At 43.2% G+C, this 16,670-nt stretch overlaps 2 protein-coding genes across 6 annotated transcripts in view; one reads left to right on the forward strand and one right to left on the reverse strand.

Moving 5' to 3' along the window:
- LOC109905323 (ubiquitin-conjugating enzyme E2 A) overlaps window positions 1-8,973 on the reverse strand; it is a 37,105-nt gene extending 28,132 nt beyond the window's left edge. Inside the window, exon 1 of the mRNA XM_031790299.1 lies at window positions 8,660-8,973. The gene's annotated coding sequence lies outside the window, so the exon portion shown is untranslated. The remainder of the gene's footprint in view (window positions 1-8,659) is intronic.
- The window catches only part of LOC109905325 (ETS-related transcription factor Elf-1), an 83,045-nt gene that overhangs the window by 14,614 nt on the left and 51,761 nt on the right, over window positions 1-16,670 (forward strand). Inside the window, exon 1 of one of the 5 annotated variants that reach the window (XM_020502632.2) lies at window positions 7,777-8,065. The exons of 1 other annotated variant lie outside the window; for it this stretch is intronic. The gene's annotated coding sequence lies outside the window, so the exon portion shown is untranslated. Of the gene's footprint in view, window positions 1-7,776; window positions 8,066-16,670 lie in introns of those variants that run through there. 3 more of the 5 variants (XM_031790298.1, XM_020502630.2, XM_031790297.1) reach the window with 3 other exon arrangements.

The raw sequence follows: 16,670 nt of genomic DNA on the forward strand, positions 1-16,670 counted from the left end.
AGTTTAGCTCAACGCTGATTGGCTATTATTGTATTTGAAAAACTATCAAGGGAGGCTAAATGCTCGCTGGCTACCCTTGCATTCAGTGCTACAGGTGACAACAATCTCATGCGCTTTTTGACCAGACAGCATAGATGGGCGCTGTTTCGTTCGCTTGGATGCTTTCTCCGGTGAGATACATTCAGCCTCTTGTGAATTGAAGGACATTTATGAAACACATAAAGATGAAAGATACAAAATAAAAATACAATTCGAGGAAACCTGGCTTCCCTTGGCATCCATGAATACCAGCCACCGTTTTACACTATTTGATTCGTGCAAATTCAAGGTAGAACCACTCAGCCCGTTACTTTTTTGTTGATACTGATGTGATCAACACATAGGTAGCTTGGGTATTTTTAGTCAATGTAGCAGGCACAGTGTGTATCCGATGCTTGATTAGATTGGGGGGTTGCTGGGTGGTGGTTTGACTACTAGGGTGATCCTCAAGCAACAGCCAGCTAAACTAACCAAATTAATAGCAGTGGCGGCTCCTCAGAGGAGGAAGGGGAGGATCATCCTCCTCTGGGAATTTCATAAAAATAAAAATATTTTTTTAATATTTTTTTTTTAGATACAACTATACTAAGTATATTCACGTCACCAATATTGATTAAAACACTATTTTGCAATGAAGGTCTACAGTAGCCTCAACATCACTCTGTAGGGTAGCAGCATGGTTTAGCCATAGGACAGCTAGTTTCTGTCCTCTGAGTACATTGCCTTCAATACAAAACCAAGGAGGCTCATGGTTCTCACCCCGTTCCATAGACTTACACAGTAATAATGACAACTTTCGGAGGACATCCTCCAACCTATCAGTGCTCTTGCAGCATGAGCTTACATATTGTACACACAATCAAAGGATCAGAGAATGAATCTCGTACTGAAAGCATAAGCTACAGATAGATAGCACTGCAGTGCATAAAATGTGGTGAGTATTTGACTCAAGAGAGAGAAAGACAATAGTTGAACAATTTTGAACAAATTCATTTCTTAAAAAAATTAAGGAGAAGCAAGTTGGAGAGAGCTAGCTATAGTTTTTGTATTTTTTACCACTTTCATTTAGACTTAGCTAGCAAAATCAACTAGCTAGTTTAGCCTACTCAAACACCCGGCTCAAACAGAAAGGGATGCTATGTTAGCTAGCTGGCGATGAATATCCAACCCTGGAACACTTCCAAGTCAAGGTAAGCTTTTCATTGAACAGTGTAACTGCTAAACTACTTGCTGACTGTACTGCATGATTGTAGCGGGTTTACCTATGCGTTAGTTCTAGTAGCTATGTTGACTTTGACGTTAGCTAATATGGTGACAACGATGTAGGCTGTGTGTAGCGGTTATGATATGAAGGTTTGGCTTGGAATTTTTTTTTCGCCTGGTCACTGTCAAAGACAGCTGATGTGTTGTGCGCTGAAGTCCACAAGGAAAGGGAAAAGGTGAGAGGAGGAGAGAGCGTAGATGCAAGAAGGAATTATAACTACAATAATCAAAGTGATCATGCTGTTTGTATGTGGCTTCTATGAAAGTGAACTGTATGTGCGTGTGATCAGTGGTCTATTCATTCCGCCGATTCTGTTGAAAAACTTTCTTAAACGGAAGAAAACGGAACAGATTAATGATTACACCCTAGATCAGATAGGTGCAGACAAGAGTGTGCAAGGCAGTATTGAATGTGTCACTGTCTGTCACCTTGATTACTCAAATTTCTCTCAACCTGTGCAACTACATTGTAAACTTCCATCCATGAGGTAGGTTGTAGCAACCTCATGATGGGCATAGGGAAAAATGTTGTGTCATGTAGTAGCATAAACCTATCGATATTACATTGAGCTGGGTGAATGGAATATGAATGACAGTCATCCAATATGCTGTAGAAATAAGGCCATGCTCACAAAACATTATAATTGTCCTCCCTCATCTTAAACGGCACTGACCATAGCAGCCTGTCGCCCTCTCTTTGCCTACACTGTCATTTGAATTGGTGCTTTGTGTTGGGATGTATGCTGGTCAGAGGAGTGCTAATATGTCTGTCATGAAAGCTTGACATGCAGAGTATTATCAGTGTGTGTCTGTGACCGTGTGTATGATGAGCTGCCTCCCAGGAGAGAGAATAAACTCGCCTCACTCAGCTGATCCACAGCGTCAACAAGTTAATGTGTAAAATGTAATGGCATCTTAAATAGAGAGCTTACAGCATCTGTTAGCCAGTTAGCAGCTCATCACCGACACTGAGAAGCATTTACAGTATGTAGCCTGTGTCTGTCACCACATCATATAGGCTAATGTGGTGAATTCTAGAGTCACAGACTGTCCCTCCTTCGGGCCTGATATCTGAATGATTTAATATCAACACTCTACTATTGGGTATTCATTCAACAGTACGCTTTCAAAGACTGTGGGCATCATATACTCTGAATGTGAAACAAAAATGCTTAGTTCTCTTAACGGCAAAGCCCCTGTATATACGAGAAGAAACTTGAGTCCTTCCAGCTGTCAATCACTATGCCCTTGGTATACACTGAGTATACCAAACATTAGGAACCCCTTCCTAATATTGAGTTGCACCTACACTCAGAACAGGACTCTGTGGACTGTACAAGGTGTCAAAAGCATTCCACGGGGATGCTGGCCCATGTTGACTCCAATGCTTCCCACAGTTGTGTCAAGTTGGCTGATGTCCTTTGGATGGTGGACCGCTCTTGATACACACAGGAAACTGTTGAGTATGAAAAATCCAAAAGCATTGCAGGTCTTGACACATTCAAACTGGAGCTCCTGGCACCTACTACCCCGTTCAAAGGCACTTAAATATTTCAGTCAGTCAGTTCACCCACTGAATGGCACACATACACAATCCATGTCTCAATTGTCTCAAGACTTAAAAATCCTTCTTCAACCTGTTCTCACCCCTTCATCTACACTGATTGAAGTGCGTTTAATAAGTGCCATCGATACGGGGATCATAGCTTTCACCTGGATTCGCCTGGTTAGTCATGGAAAGAGCAGGTGTTCTTAATTGTAGTATACTTCGTGTAGATTACATTAGACAAGCGGTTAAACATGAGAAAGTCAGTCAGTTAGCCTCAGTGGAGACAGCTCTAGTGTTTGTCCCGACTACAGGTAGCGGATTCTGTTGACAGAGGTGTGATGCGGACTGTCTGGAATGTTGGCCTTGCCATGTGTGTTTAATGTTTAATGTGATACCTTAACGGTAATGTGTCTGGTCCTTCCTGTAAAAATTTATTTAACTCCTTCCGCTCTGCTCTTATGTACTCCAAATATGCACAGCTATGAACAGAAGATTGATGTTTGTTGTCCACTTTATTTGTGTACGGCTGCAGTACCGCACAAAATAACATGTAAACATCGCCAGGAAGTCCCAGGACTTGTTACATGTTATCACATGAGCGGAATATTCTGATGTCGCAATAACCTGGATAAATAGAGCTCAATTCCCGTACTGGTCTATGAGAGAGTGAGTGACTCAGCTGTAGGCTATGTGGATTTAATGCATTACCATTCAGCTAAATGCCTACACCCCTCTCTTTGTTAGTTCTGTGTGGCTGCAGTCATTGCAATCATCCACAGTCACTGCTGTGAGTCAGAGTTGACCATTCCCAGTCCTGGTTGGTCACAGTGTGAGGATGTCCTTAGCAATGGCCAAAGCTGCATAATCTTTTTGACAATTTGTTATCTTCCAATTAGCTGAAGGTTGAAAGAGTTAGTGGACGAGAATTGATTCTCTCCTAAGGGTGATTGGCCTCAAACAAACTGTCTGGTGTTCGTATGAAAATATTCCAACAGCGCGTCACGGACTTTTGCTTTTTATCACCCATTGTTCGAAGCAAGTCTGCCCCAAGTAACATTAACAACTTTTTCTCATGGTCATTTACAAGTGTGTTGTGGTGTTTACAGCACTTGTACCTCTTTGTCCATGTCAGTTGGGCTCATTGGAATGCATCCCTGCCTGTTCCTCCTACTCCACCTTAAGCGGTTTGTCCCGTGAGGGCTGCTATCTTGGCCCTGTTAGCCTTGGCTGAGGACTTTCCTTGGTTATGTACCAAATGGCACCCTATTCCCTGTTTAGTGGACTAATTCTGACCAGGGCCCAAAGAGGACACACCCCTCCAACTCTGAGTCACTCATGGAACGGCCATCAGCTGACCTCGGAGCTGCACAAACAGCACTGCCTGTCCTTCACAAGGCTCCACATCTCAGGCCTTCAAGGTTAGGCTTATTTCCAGTCTTCAATCAGGCCCTGAACTCAGATTTATACTCTTCATAGTACTGAGCTGAGATGAGAAGTACTGTGTTCTACTGGCCTTGGTACACATCCACCATAGCTGCTGGAACTGCTGGAAAGGACTGGCCAATGTAAAAAAGAAAATGTCAGAGCCAGGGTGTACCACATATAGCTGTGTCGGTTGACGTTATTGGGTAGTGAGTGCCTATATGTGCAAGGCATTTGCCCATGTCTAGATAAGTTATGTCAGCTGATTAATGTTCAAGTGGACAAAACAAGGTTGAAAATGCACTAGACCTAGCTCTACGAAAACAGAGTCAGTTTAATCTTTGACCCACATTATTGTGATTCAGGTCTTTATTTCTCTGCCTCTCTTTGAATTATTTTGCTTGAAAGAGAGGGAAACAACTTGAAACAAGCAGATCTTCAGGCGAAGTGTTGCTGTGTCTGCTTTTTAACAGGACATGCTGCAGAAAATGTGGCCTTTTTGTGGCTATTGTCTGTTTTAGTTGGACTCTGATATGCAACAGCAGCAATATATGACTCTTAGCCATTTTTATTTTTTAGCCTACAAAGGAAAAATGTGTCTCTTCACTTAGTCAGCGAGGTCACATGGTTCTGTTCACATAAAGGCTGCAGCTCTCTCTTACCCTCCACAGTCTCCTTTTTGTGTCTTGGCTTGATTGCCGTTTCATCTTACTTTTACCCCAATGAGCTCGTTTTGGATTTTGAAACTTTTTGTTCCATTTGTAGCTTTTCCCTCCCTATAGCCATTTCTGTGCGTCACCTTTCCCCTGTGACCTTGCTGTATACATATGTTTCACGTCCTAGCCTTCATTATATGATTGTGCTCGTTTAGCTACCGTGCTTAATATAAAATATGGCACACATATGACATTTCACAAGCTAATAACGAAACACACACCAAGAGGTGTGGCGTCCATATCTAGCTTAAATACTTTGTTTTTCTCCACGGCGAAAGTACAGCCAGACCCAAGATTCGTTGCAAGTAATATCGGCCTACAGCTGAACTGAGGAAAATAGCCACCAGAGACAGAGACAGAGTGACAGTCCTCTGACACGAAGAGATGGAATGGAATAGTTTCTGAGACCTACGTCTGCCGAGCTATCATCATATTCCCTCTGCAGATGAAAGGGACTACAGTGGGGACTGCAATGGTGGATAATGTAGTCTTTGGCATGGGTGCTGGCAGAAAGTGGAAAAAAAGTGCATTAATGAGACTGCGGTAGAGAATAATGGAGTGCTGCTATCTGTGCCAACCATGAGCTCAGTGTCTATTGAACCAACCCTCTCATCTGTTTTCTTTTCTCTCCTTTTAACATACATTTTTTGTCAGCGAAGTCAATTATCCCACCACCTGTTACTAGTGTGTTGCTTTGTTTATGCAAATGACTTCAATTAACAGCCAATTAAAAAGTCAAGGTAATTGTCTACTATCTGAACTGGCAACTTTGTTGGGGGGAAGTTGGAGGGAATGGATTACTGGGACTTCTCACAGAAGTACTATAGATATCAATCCAAGCTGTAGTATCACACCCAGACACTACCAAGACTTAAGTTTGCTTGTACACTGTAACCAAATGTCGATTCATATTTGGTAAGACAATGCAACTTTCTCAATGAGAGACCTTAACCCCATGTTCTCTTAGTCTTTGATAGGACTGGGACTAACCTCAGGGAAAGCCACGATGCCATCAAAAAATCCTAATTGAAACGCACCATCAGACACTATTCACAGATTAATGAAAATAATCAGCACATCCACACTATTTACTGCAAAATTATTAAAGCAACTTTCCACCAGGCTCCAGCCATGGTCCTGAGATCAATTAGTGTTGACACAAAGATAATTGTTTATCTTTAGGGTTTAAGATAATGATCTCTTGTTCATGTGTGTGTGGTGTGTGTTGGTGTGTTTGCATCTCTCACCATCTAACAACCCTGGGGTTTTTTAAACCTTGGAGTCCCAGTCTTAATAGATGCGAGACCAGAGCACAATGCTCTCAGATTGGGGTTTGTTAAGCGGAGTGAAACAGGGGAACCCAAGAGCTGACTCAGACGAGGAGACTGGGATGAAGTAACCAAGGTATTTATTGAAACACAGGGGGGAGATGTAGTGCAGGTCAGGGGAAGCTCGGGCGGGTCGCTGGAAACCAGGTGCGGAGGCTGAGGTTGGAGCGAGAGGGGTTGAGACAGGGTAGTGTGGGGAATCCAAGGACAGAGTAGCAGGATGACGAGACGTGGGACTGGAGACAGGGACCAGAGTCAGAGCGGGCAGAACTGTAGCGGAGAGAAAAACTGGCAAGGAAAACAGGCACAACAGGATCTGAATAGTAACAAATGGCTAGAAACGTAGACTGACTGAGCAGAGATTACGATCTGGCAGCATGGAAGTGGCAGGGCTGAGTATTTGTAGAGGTCTTGATTATGGAACAGGTTGCAGCTGATGGGTATCTGCTCTGACTCCAGCGCACCTGTCTCTGCCCACACAATCACCCACACACAGAGAGAGAGAGGGAGAGAGTTCTGCGGGAGTGGCGGCAGGTCAAGGAGACAGGGCTAAGTGAAAAAAAAACACAGAACAGAACTACTCAACTTCCTGTTTGTCAGTCTGATTGTTTCTGATAAAATAAAGATGCTTGTCAAGCTATCTCAAGGCCCATACATCAGAGCACAGCGCAGGATGAGTTGGGGCATGGTGTGTGTGTGTGTCTGTATTTGTGTCTACACGAGTACGGCCACTCATATGCATTAGCATTATATCATCCAGGTGGGTACAAGGGGGGAGGAGGGGTCTATAGACCCACTTGTGCTGAGGCATTAGCTAAGACCAGTGGCCTGCCTCTGATGTCCAATTGTGGTCAGGTGAGACTGCTTTGGTCTTTATAGCCCACTATTCTTGTACCTTCCAGTGAAGCCCCATAAAAAGTTTGTTTTATGGTGGCCTCTATTGCCACAAGAGCTACTCCCCTGGATTTACCTCTTACTGTCTCATTTGCTCTGCCTTAATGACCTCAAAACTCATTTCTAACTCTGCTTTGAAAGCTTAAGGATGAAAACGAGCTTGTATTCTTCTCTGACCCATATTTTTACATTCAAGTGTGTCCCATTTCTTGTGTATGCCTTGAACCATTTTCCTTACAGACCAAGACAAGACTGCTTTATAGTGATTGGTCAAAGTCCAAGTGTCCTCAAACGAATGCATACCAGACCAATGGTAAACTAAACTATGCATTTACAGCACCCTTCTTCCACCCCAGCACTCCTCCGCAGGAAAAACTTTGCTCAAGGTGTGGCTTACTGGTTGGTCCGTCCTCGCTCACCCCTCGCCCACATCCATCCCTCAGCCAATCCCCAACACCTGCCGTGACTCACCTGAAAGGATTTGCATACAGAGCCCACCCTGACTTGCGATTGGCCAGGTGCAGCCACTCTGCGTGAAGGCTCACCCACCAATGGATGTCGAGCTACATGACTCACAGGGAGAGCCAAGGCAAGTTGCTTCACTACACTTCTCCTTTTTGAAATTTCAAACAGCAGCCATTGCCTCGCTTTTTCAGGTAGAGGGCAGGTCAGTGTTCCACACGTTCTGTACAGCACTGTGTCCCTCTGCTCTCTGGAGGCACTTCCTAACTTGGATTATTTTTCTAAATTGCAGTGGTATCACTTTTTCCCCTTCAGTTTTTTTAAGTCACTTAGATCTGTCATGTGTTCTACTGTTAACATGGAGTTCGACACCCAAGCCCCTTGTCTCTGAGGTTAGTGACTGAGCTGTTTCTTTGAATTTCTGATGCTATTTTGCTTCTTTATGGGTGAATAGGTGGTTCAAACCAATTAGAGTTGTTTATATGGGTTATGTGTTTACCATATGTGTTCCTCATTTGGTTTTCTACATTGCAAATGTGTCATAAGAAAATTATAAAGTAAGATGGCAAGTCAACGGCAAGAAAATGTCATGTTGATACAATTCAATGCTCAGCTTTTGTGGCATTTTTTGTGTGTTTTCATACATGACACATTTCATAACACGCTTTCTGAAAGATACCAACCAAGACATGTACCCATTGCTGTCAGTGACAATTTTGTTTTGGGCAGCACTAAAACTTTATCAAACACCTTTCATAAAAATCATTTATAACACTATTACAACATACTTTATACCCTTTCATCCCTTTTCCAGTAAAAGTGTAGACCGACATTGAGCTCAGACTTAAAAGACGTCTTTCAGATGTTAAAGGGTGGATAGCCAGAATAGATTCTGACCCTATGCTTGCTTACAGCTGCACTGGGGTCGGACAGGATCCTGTTTAGATAAAGACACAGTGGCGCCAGATATGGCTCAGAAAACGTACCTCAATCCAATGATGAGAAATGCAGTGTACTCTGAATTGTCCCATTATCCCAACTGTTATACCGAGAAGATTGAACGAGTCGTCCGACCCCAGCCTGTCCGACCCCAGTGCAGTTGTAAGCGAGCGTAGGGTTGGAATCTATTCTGGCTAAAGGGTGGATTGCGTGATGCTCAATGTTCTTGACACACCTTAGATACAATATGCTTGTTGAGGTATGCCAAGTAGATTCAAGCAGTGTTTTTACAAATGTATGCTTTGATTCTATCGAGGTTTAATTGCAAATGAAAGATATATTGTTTGTGAGAATGATCATTTGTATGTTCGATGTCACGTCTTCGAGTCATTGCCATATATGGCGCGCTTTAGCTAGGGAGTGAAGCATGTTTTGCAAGCCCCCCCCCCCCGACCAAGCCCACATGAGAGTTTACAGTTGGTCATGGTGTAGAAAAACTTGTAATTATCTTTCATGGCAACTCTGAGTAGACCTTAGGGCATTATTCTGAAAAGGTTATGCATTCTTCTCACCGACTTTGCTTTGGTCTGGCTCTCGCCTACCACTAGAATATTTTCTTTTAAAAAGTAATTCATTGCTATAGTATCTAGATTCTAGAAGGTGCTCCTCCCCACTCCCTGCAGTTTGATTTCAGGCTTGCATATCAGGACTTAATCAGGCCACTGGAGCCCTGCACGAATGTTGCTCATTCTGTAAGGCAGATGAGGATCAGCAGGTACTCAATGCAACTCACGGGGGATGACAAAAAAGCTGGTGTTGTGCCACCATTATCTTCTATGCAGTTGTGGTAGGTTTCTGTTGCTAAAAATTGCAGCAGAGATAAAAGCCTGCTTCCTGTTTCACCAGAAACATGCTCTGCACTGACAAACTGCTCATGAGCTTCAGAAATTGTCCAAACAACACATTGTGCACACGCCACTGAGCAAACATGGGACTGTTTAAACAACATTCATACATGCAAACGGAGCCTTTATTGAAGTTGGCAGTTGGAAATGTCTCTGTGGCACACTAATAATAAAGTGGCCCATATATTTTGTTGTATGGATCCAACAGACCTCGAAAGACCCAAAATAAAGCAGTTTAACTTAATGTTGTCTCAATAATCTTCTCACATATCATTTGTGAAGCTTACATTCTACCTTGTAGATCTGATGTTACCAAATCAGCCCTCTGTGATTGTTGTCCTGATTCATGCAGGCTATGCCAGGCTGATGATCATGGCAACGAGACAAAACCAGGCTGCCCCCTTACCCCTCTCTATATCTCGCTCATGAAAAGTCCTAGTTATGAGGTCACTGTTTTGGTCTAGGTCATCAGGGTCTACACCTGGAAAATGTTAGATTTAATCCCATGAGTCAATAACCCAGTTTGAACATTGGTGAATAGCTCAGTTGTGCCCCGTACCAATCCCGAATTTGCATCTGACCCAAATCTTGCCTCGTGCTCACCCTGGCCTCTTGATTTGGCTTGTAAATGAGGCACAGTACCTGAGGTTTGGCCATGACATGAGACAAACACACAACACACCAGAGCAGCCCATTGTTGGCTTATTGAGGGACTGTAGAGAGTTTCTGTCACGAGGGAGGGAGAGTCAGAGAGATAAAGAGAGGGAGGAAAGGAGGGAGGGAAGCAGTAGTGTCAGGTTGGCTCCTCACACAATACAGAGTCAACAAGTCTTAGCCTGTAATTAGGTCATTAGGCCTGGCCGAGGAGGAGGAGGAGGGGTGGACTTAATCAGACCAGGCTTGGCATGCCTGCATATGGAACAATCGAGGGTTGGGTTTGTTCTGGTTCACATTTTCTCCTTTCACAATCCAGCCTGTGGCTGGCTTTGAATGACCCAAGGGCAGCAGTTTGTTTGAGCTGTATTGCGGTTGATGGGTAAATAAGCACACTCTGTGTCATGCTGTTGGCTTGTCATCAGTGTTGTTATGACACATTAACAATTTTCTTTCTCACATAGTCTATCAGGGGATCTCTGGTAACGGGGATGACATGATCTCAGGTGATGGGGATGACATGACATGGTCTCAGGTAATGGGTGTGACAGGAACCGGTTTGGGTTGGCAATTCTAGGTTGGGTTATGGTCCCTTTCCTCGATGTCCTGTGTGGCTCAGTTGGTAGAGCATGGCGCTTGCAATGCCAGAGTTGTAGATTCGATTACCATGGGGGACCAGTATGAAAATATATGCGCTCACTACCAATGTTCCCTGTAAACTGCACACAGCTCCCCTCAGACTGCCGCACAGAAGAAATATGAGCCTGCACAAATAAGAACAAAAATGGAACTTTACTCTACTTTACTTTACTTTTCTACAATTTTAGTTAACACTATCAACGTTTCGCTCTACTGTGGGAATTGTGATCGAATCAATGCAATATTAGCCACTTTCGATGTAATAGACATAAACAAAACGAACTATGCAAGATTTAGTATGCAAAACTAACTGTGCAAGAGATTTTCTTGTAGGCAGAGCTTGTTGGAGTAGGATTGTATTGCATTGACAGGCACGACTCAGGCCAGTACTCTACACAGACCAGTGCGCCATAATGAATCAGAGCTGCAGTAGGCCTATATGCAAATAGCCATTCCCATATATGGATCTGTGCCATTCACTATGAACTGGACTGTGTTTAGGATAAAGTATGAGCGGTTTCAAGTTTGGAGATCAAAGTGAGAGCTGCATGTAGAGCACATTTGTTCATATTATTTGCTAGTTAGTGAGTTATTTACCCAGTTATAGCCAATTTCTAGTCAACAATGGGGGAGTGGTTGCTTCCAACAAGAGCACAAAATGTGTGCATTTCTAGCCATCTTTGAAAAGCGAGTCAAGTAAAGAGCTTTTTTGTCTTTAAAGGGGAAGTCTTGTATTTTGAGGCGGTATTGAATAAGCTAAGTAGTCAATAGCCAATTTGTCTGGTTCGCATACAATAATTGTATGGGAATAATAATTAATTTAATTTTGTAAAGTGGTTTCTTGCATCAAACACAACATTTTCAGTCACCTCCTTGTCTGAAGGACAAGTGGATAAACAGGTTAATGTGTTTTTTTCTTCTTTAAAACTAATGGAACGTAGGCTGAATGATGAACATCTATGTCCATGTTAAAATGTTATGGGATGTGTTTTTCTCCATTGTTTTTGATGGTAGGCCACTTTTGGTAGGCTTACATTATGATCAAATAGCCACAGTAGCCTACTGTGGGTACAGCCTCAGTGTTCACAGTAAACACGTGCCGGAACTGGCACAGAATTTTCACAATGTTCAAGTTTGCACTGAGCAGACCTGACATTTGCTTAGTGCCGAAAAAAAGGGAACATTGCTCACTACTTTAAGACGCTCTGGAAAAGAGTGTCTACTAAATGACTAAAATGTAAATGTTTAGGGGTTTAGCTGCTTCACACACACATCTAAGGGCCTTAATGATGGGAAGATGGGCTGAAACAGGTCAAAATGTGCTTGAGGTTGTCTGAACTCTACACCTCTGGTTTGAAACTCCCCCCAACCCCTCCTTTATTGTGGGGGATGCTGCAGGCTCTAGCTAGCCGGATGAACAGGATGAAGACCCATACATGGACCCATTCAGTATCAATAGCCTTCAGCAATATATCATGTTGATGGTAAAAGTGGGTGCTGTGTGAAATCCATAGTTTAAAAAAATATATATATATATATCGTTTTATGTGACATTGGAGCTCACGCTAGTCACCCTCAATTCCATCGTAAATCGTGGAACTGAGTTGAGTCGGCTAACAGTAACTGTGCGTTTCTGACTGTTCATGCTAAAAGTGCATGGTGGACATTGGCCACATTTGAAATAGTTAGTACCCTGTGTTTATTGCGTTGCATTGCCTGGCTGAGGGTCCTTTGTGTTGACCCAGGGGTGGATTTGCATTTCCATACTCGTCTCTCCATTTCCATTGAGCAACCCGCAGCTCTCCCAATGTCCCAACTGTCTGACACACACACAAACAAGCTGAGACTGGCAGGCCATTGTTCTGAGGTACGGGGGAACCAGAGCTGTGAGCTGGGTGTCTCATTACTGGAAGCAGAAACATAGGGCAGAATTTCTGCTCGCAATGGAATAATGATGTGAATTTCATTACAGTGACTGATGATGCTGATGTGATCTTGTTCGGCCACTGCTCTATGTGAGCTATCTATAATACAGAGCTATATACAGGTAACTGCCAAAATAATGGAAACACTTGAGTAAAGGAGGGATACAAAGTATATTGAAAGCACATGTTTCCACACAGGTGTGATTCCTGAGTTAATTAAGCAATTAACACTACATCATGGTTAGGGTAAAAAATGCTGGGCAGGCCATTATTTTGGCTACCATGACTATGCCCCCATAGAATGACAATGGCCCCATCCACAGGGCACGAGTGGTCGCTGAATGGTTTGATGAGCATGAAAACGATGTAACCATATGACATGTCTGGATATTCTGGACTGGCCCCTGAGACAGTGTTTTCCTCCACCATCAACAAAACACCAAATTATGGAATTTCTTGTAGAAGAATGGTATCGAATCCCTCCAATAGAGTTCCAGGCACTTGTAGAATCCATGCCAAAGTGCATTGAAGCTGTTCTGGTTTGTGGGGACCCAATACCCTGTTAATACGCTTTATACTGGTGTTTCCTTTATTCTGTCACTAATCAGTTCCATCTGTCAGCTTGAGGTGACAAATTATTTAAAAATACACAGGCCATGTCAGTATTTTCAAGTCACTGTTAATATCGGCATGATTATCATCCCTAGTTCAAATGCCTTACAAAGAATCATGAGACGTTTAAGGATGCAAGATAGTCAGTCTCACAGGCTTGTTTGGTTTGTGAACCAGGGTGATCAAGACCACATCTGACTCATGTTTGGGGAACACTCTGAGCGGCACGCTCCCATCTACCTCCCTACCAAATCTCTTTTTCCTCTGCCTCGCAGGATCTTTAGCCAGCTCTATTACCTCCCCCCATAACCAAATGCCCACCAGAGCCCTCTCTATCTCTCCCTCCCTACCTCCCTCCCTCTCTCTCTCCTTCCCTCCTACACTAGCCCTGAGGAATGGGCGGGTGCACTCGATTCCCACCACTATGCCCCCAGCCAGCCCGTTATGGTCATTTAAAAAAGTGTGGTTTGTGTGGAAGATGAAGTCACACCTTCCTATTAACAACGTTCTCGGTTAATGCAACATCAGGCCTGTTAGCTGAGGAGGTGGAATCTTTACAGCTCTGGGAATAGGGTTGGTAGTGTCAACAGGGTGCCTTGGGTTATTGGTGCCATAGCAAGGCTATTTACTGAAATACAATGGAAATTCAACAGAATCCATCATCTTGAAAATTAGGATCCTTTCTTAGTAAGGACAACAAATATGCTCAGGCTTGTCAAGTAAGTCAGCACTGCAGGAGTATGTTGCACGTCTTTAAAGATAAATGTTATTGTAATTTCCCATTAAAACCATCAATGGTTCAGTAGCGCCTCTTGTTAAATGTCTGTGTCTATCATGGAAACATCACGTATGTGGGCGGCAAGAGAAATGTAGAGGTTTTTTTTCCTGAAATGTATTCATTTCAGCAATGATGGCTTCTTCATTCAGATGAAACAGTGCTACTTGCAACTTTTCTTGTTTAGTGAAGAGATGGTAGGTGGAGTAGCAACATTTCCACCAACTTCAACTGACATCTCAGAAGAGCACAGTATAATTATGTGGCCTCTGCACATGCATCTACGGCATCATGTTTTTCTTTCCAGCTGCATTGGTCCAGACCCACCCTTAATGAGGTAACATGCCTTAAAAAGACATTACAGTGCTTCGACTGCAGGACACATCAAGCCTAATACTACAGATGTCGGATCTTAATTTGACCAGTGTTGTCGTGGCAAAAAGAATCCTGCAGCAACAGGACAAAAGTAGGCCTCACGAAAAGTATAACACACTGTTAATATAGCAGTGTGTTAGCGCAGATTTTCTGTGAATTTATGTAAATCATGAAGCTCATCTGGACTTCCTGCAGTGCAGGAAAACTCTCAGCATAGTTGCTGAGAGGACACCTGGATTCAAATGACCACCAACCAGTAATTTGAATCCAACTCTAACTTCTACTTCTTCTCCTTATAGAGTATCGCTCACAGCTGGCTTAATACAATCTGTTACACTGCCGTCTTCAATAGCATCTGGACCTGCAATGCAGCGCCATGTAATACAATCAGCCATTCTGACGCTGGGAGATAAGGATTTTTCTTTACGGTTTTCGGATCCTTGGCTCCCAGACGGCCCAGTTGCACTGTTGTCTGTGGTTGGACGGGAGTGAAGTGGGCCTCTGCAGTCAGTGGTGTGGAAAACTGTGCCCTGCCTTTTATGCCTTTCATGACTCCAGGAACACAGACTACTCCTGTGTCTGCTATGCTCTGAGTCCTCACCCAGACACATGCATGTGCCCACAGTTACAAAGACTATCTCAGAACCTCTGTTCAAATGCCAAAGCCTTGTTCGTCATTAAAACTGTCCATACCTTCCATGACTCCGGTACAGAGACGGATCTTGTCTGCTCGGCTTCTGACTCAGACATATGCAATAGCCCACAATTACAGAGACAAGATCAGAACCTTAATCAAAATGCCTTGCTCAATGCTTTAGAAGACAAGCTCAGAACCTCAGAAGCTGAGAATAATAATGTCACAGTTGTGAATAGAGCCAAGGCCAGTGGGGAGGACATGAGAACAGTGTGAGGTATGAAGGGCAAAACCAGATACAGGATGGCTGCTTGGACTGATGTTGTGAGAAAGTGGCTTCACATGTGTTAGACAACAAACATGGTGCCATCATGAAATTATAAATATTCTGCATGCGGATTGGTCTGTATTGTGCCGTTTTGTAGCTAATAATGGCTTGGGTTCTAAAAGGTTGCAGCCAAGGATGGAGATAGTTCTGTAGAATGTCAAATATGTTGATAATTATGTACTCACAATTCACTTAATTAATGGAGGAAGTTTCACGGTACCCCAAATTGCCACAGAAAACATGTCTAAAAATAATCTGATGCCATAAGAAGCCAGCTCTTATTTCTGAGCTAGAATATCTCCTAAAATGATCCACGCTGCCCTGGCCATATCGAAGTTCAATGTTAATGCAGTCACAAAATGGCATCACAGAGCCTGGTTGAGAATGGCTGCCAGTGGATGAGTGTGAGTTGCCAGCCATTAAGCTCACCCAAAGCAGCCTCTCTAATACAGTACTGTAGCGGAGATCAGCTTGGATCAATACAGACTGAGCTGAAATGAGAGTGGGGATGACAGGGAATGCTGTCTGTGGCTTGGGGCATGATGTACTACAGTACCCATAATGCCTGTCTCCTTACCAATACATGGCTTGTATGTATCCAGGACAGGTTAGTACATACAGTTGAAGTCGTAAGTTTACATACACTTAGGTTGGATTAATTTAAACTCATTTTTCAATCACTCCACAAATTTCTTGTTAACAAACTATAGTTTTGGCAAGTCGGTTAGGACATCTACTTTGTGCATGACACAAGTCATATTTCCAACAATTGTTTACAGACAGATTATTTCACTTATAATTCACTGTATCACAATTCCAGTGGGTCAGAAGTTTACATACACTAAGGTAACTGTGCCTTTAAACAGCTTGGAAAATTCCAGAAAATCATGTCATGGCTTTAGAAGCTTCTGATGGGCTAATTGACATAATTTGAGTCAATTGGAGGTGTACTTGTGGATGTATTTCAAGGCCTACCTTCAAACTCAGTGCCTCTTTGCTTGACATCATGGGGAAATCAAAATAAATCAGCCAAGACCTCAGAAAAAAATTGTAGACCTCCACAAGTCTGGTTCATCCTTGGGAGCAATTTCCAAACGCCTGAAGGTACCACGTTCATCTGTACAAACAATAGTATGCAAGTATAAACACCATGGGACCACGCAGCCATCATACCGCTAAGGAAGGAGATGCGTTCTGTTTCCTAGAGATGA

The sequence above is a fragment of the Oncorhynchus kisutch genome, linkage group LG15 (genome assembly GCF_002021735.2).
Source record: "Oncorhynchus kisutch isolate 150728-3 linkage group LG15, Okis_V2, whole genome shotgun sequence".
Taxonomy (NCBI): Eukaryota; Metazoa; Chordata; class Actinopteri; order Salmoniformes; family Salmonidae; genus Oncorhynchus; species Oncorhynchus kisutch.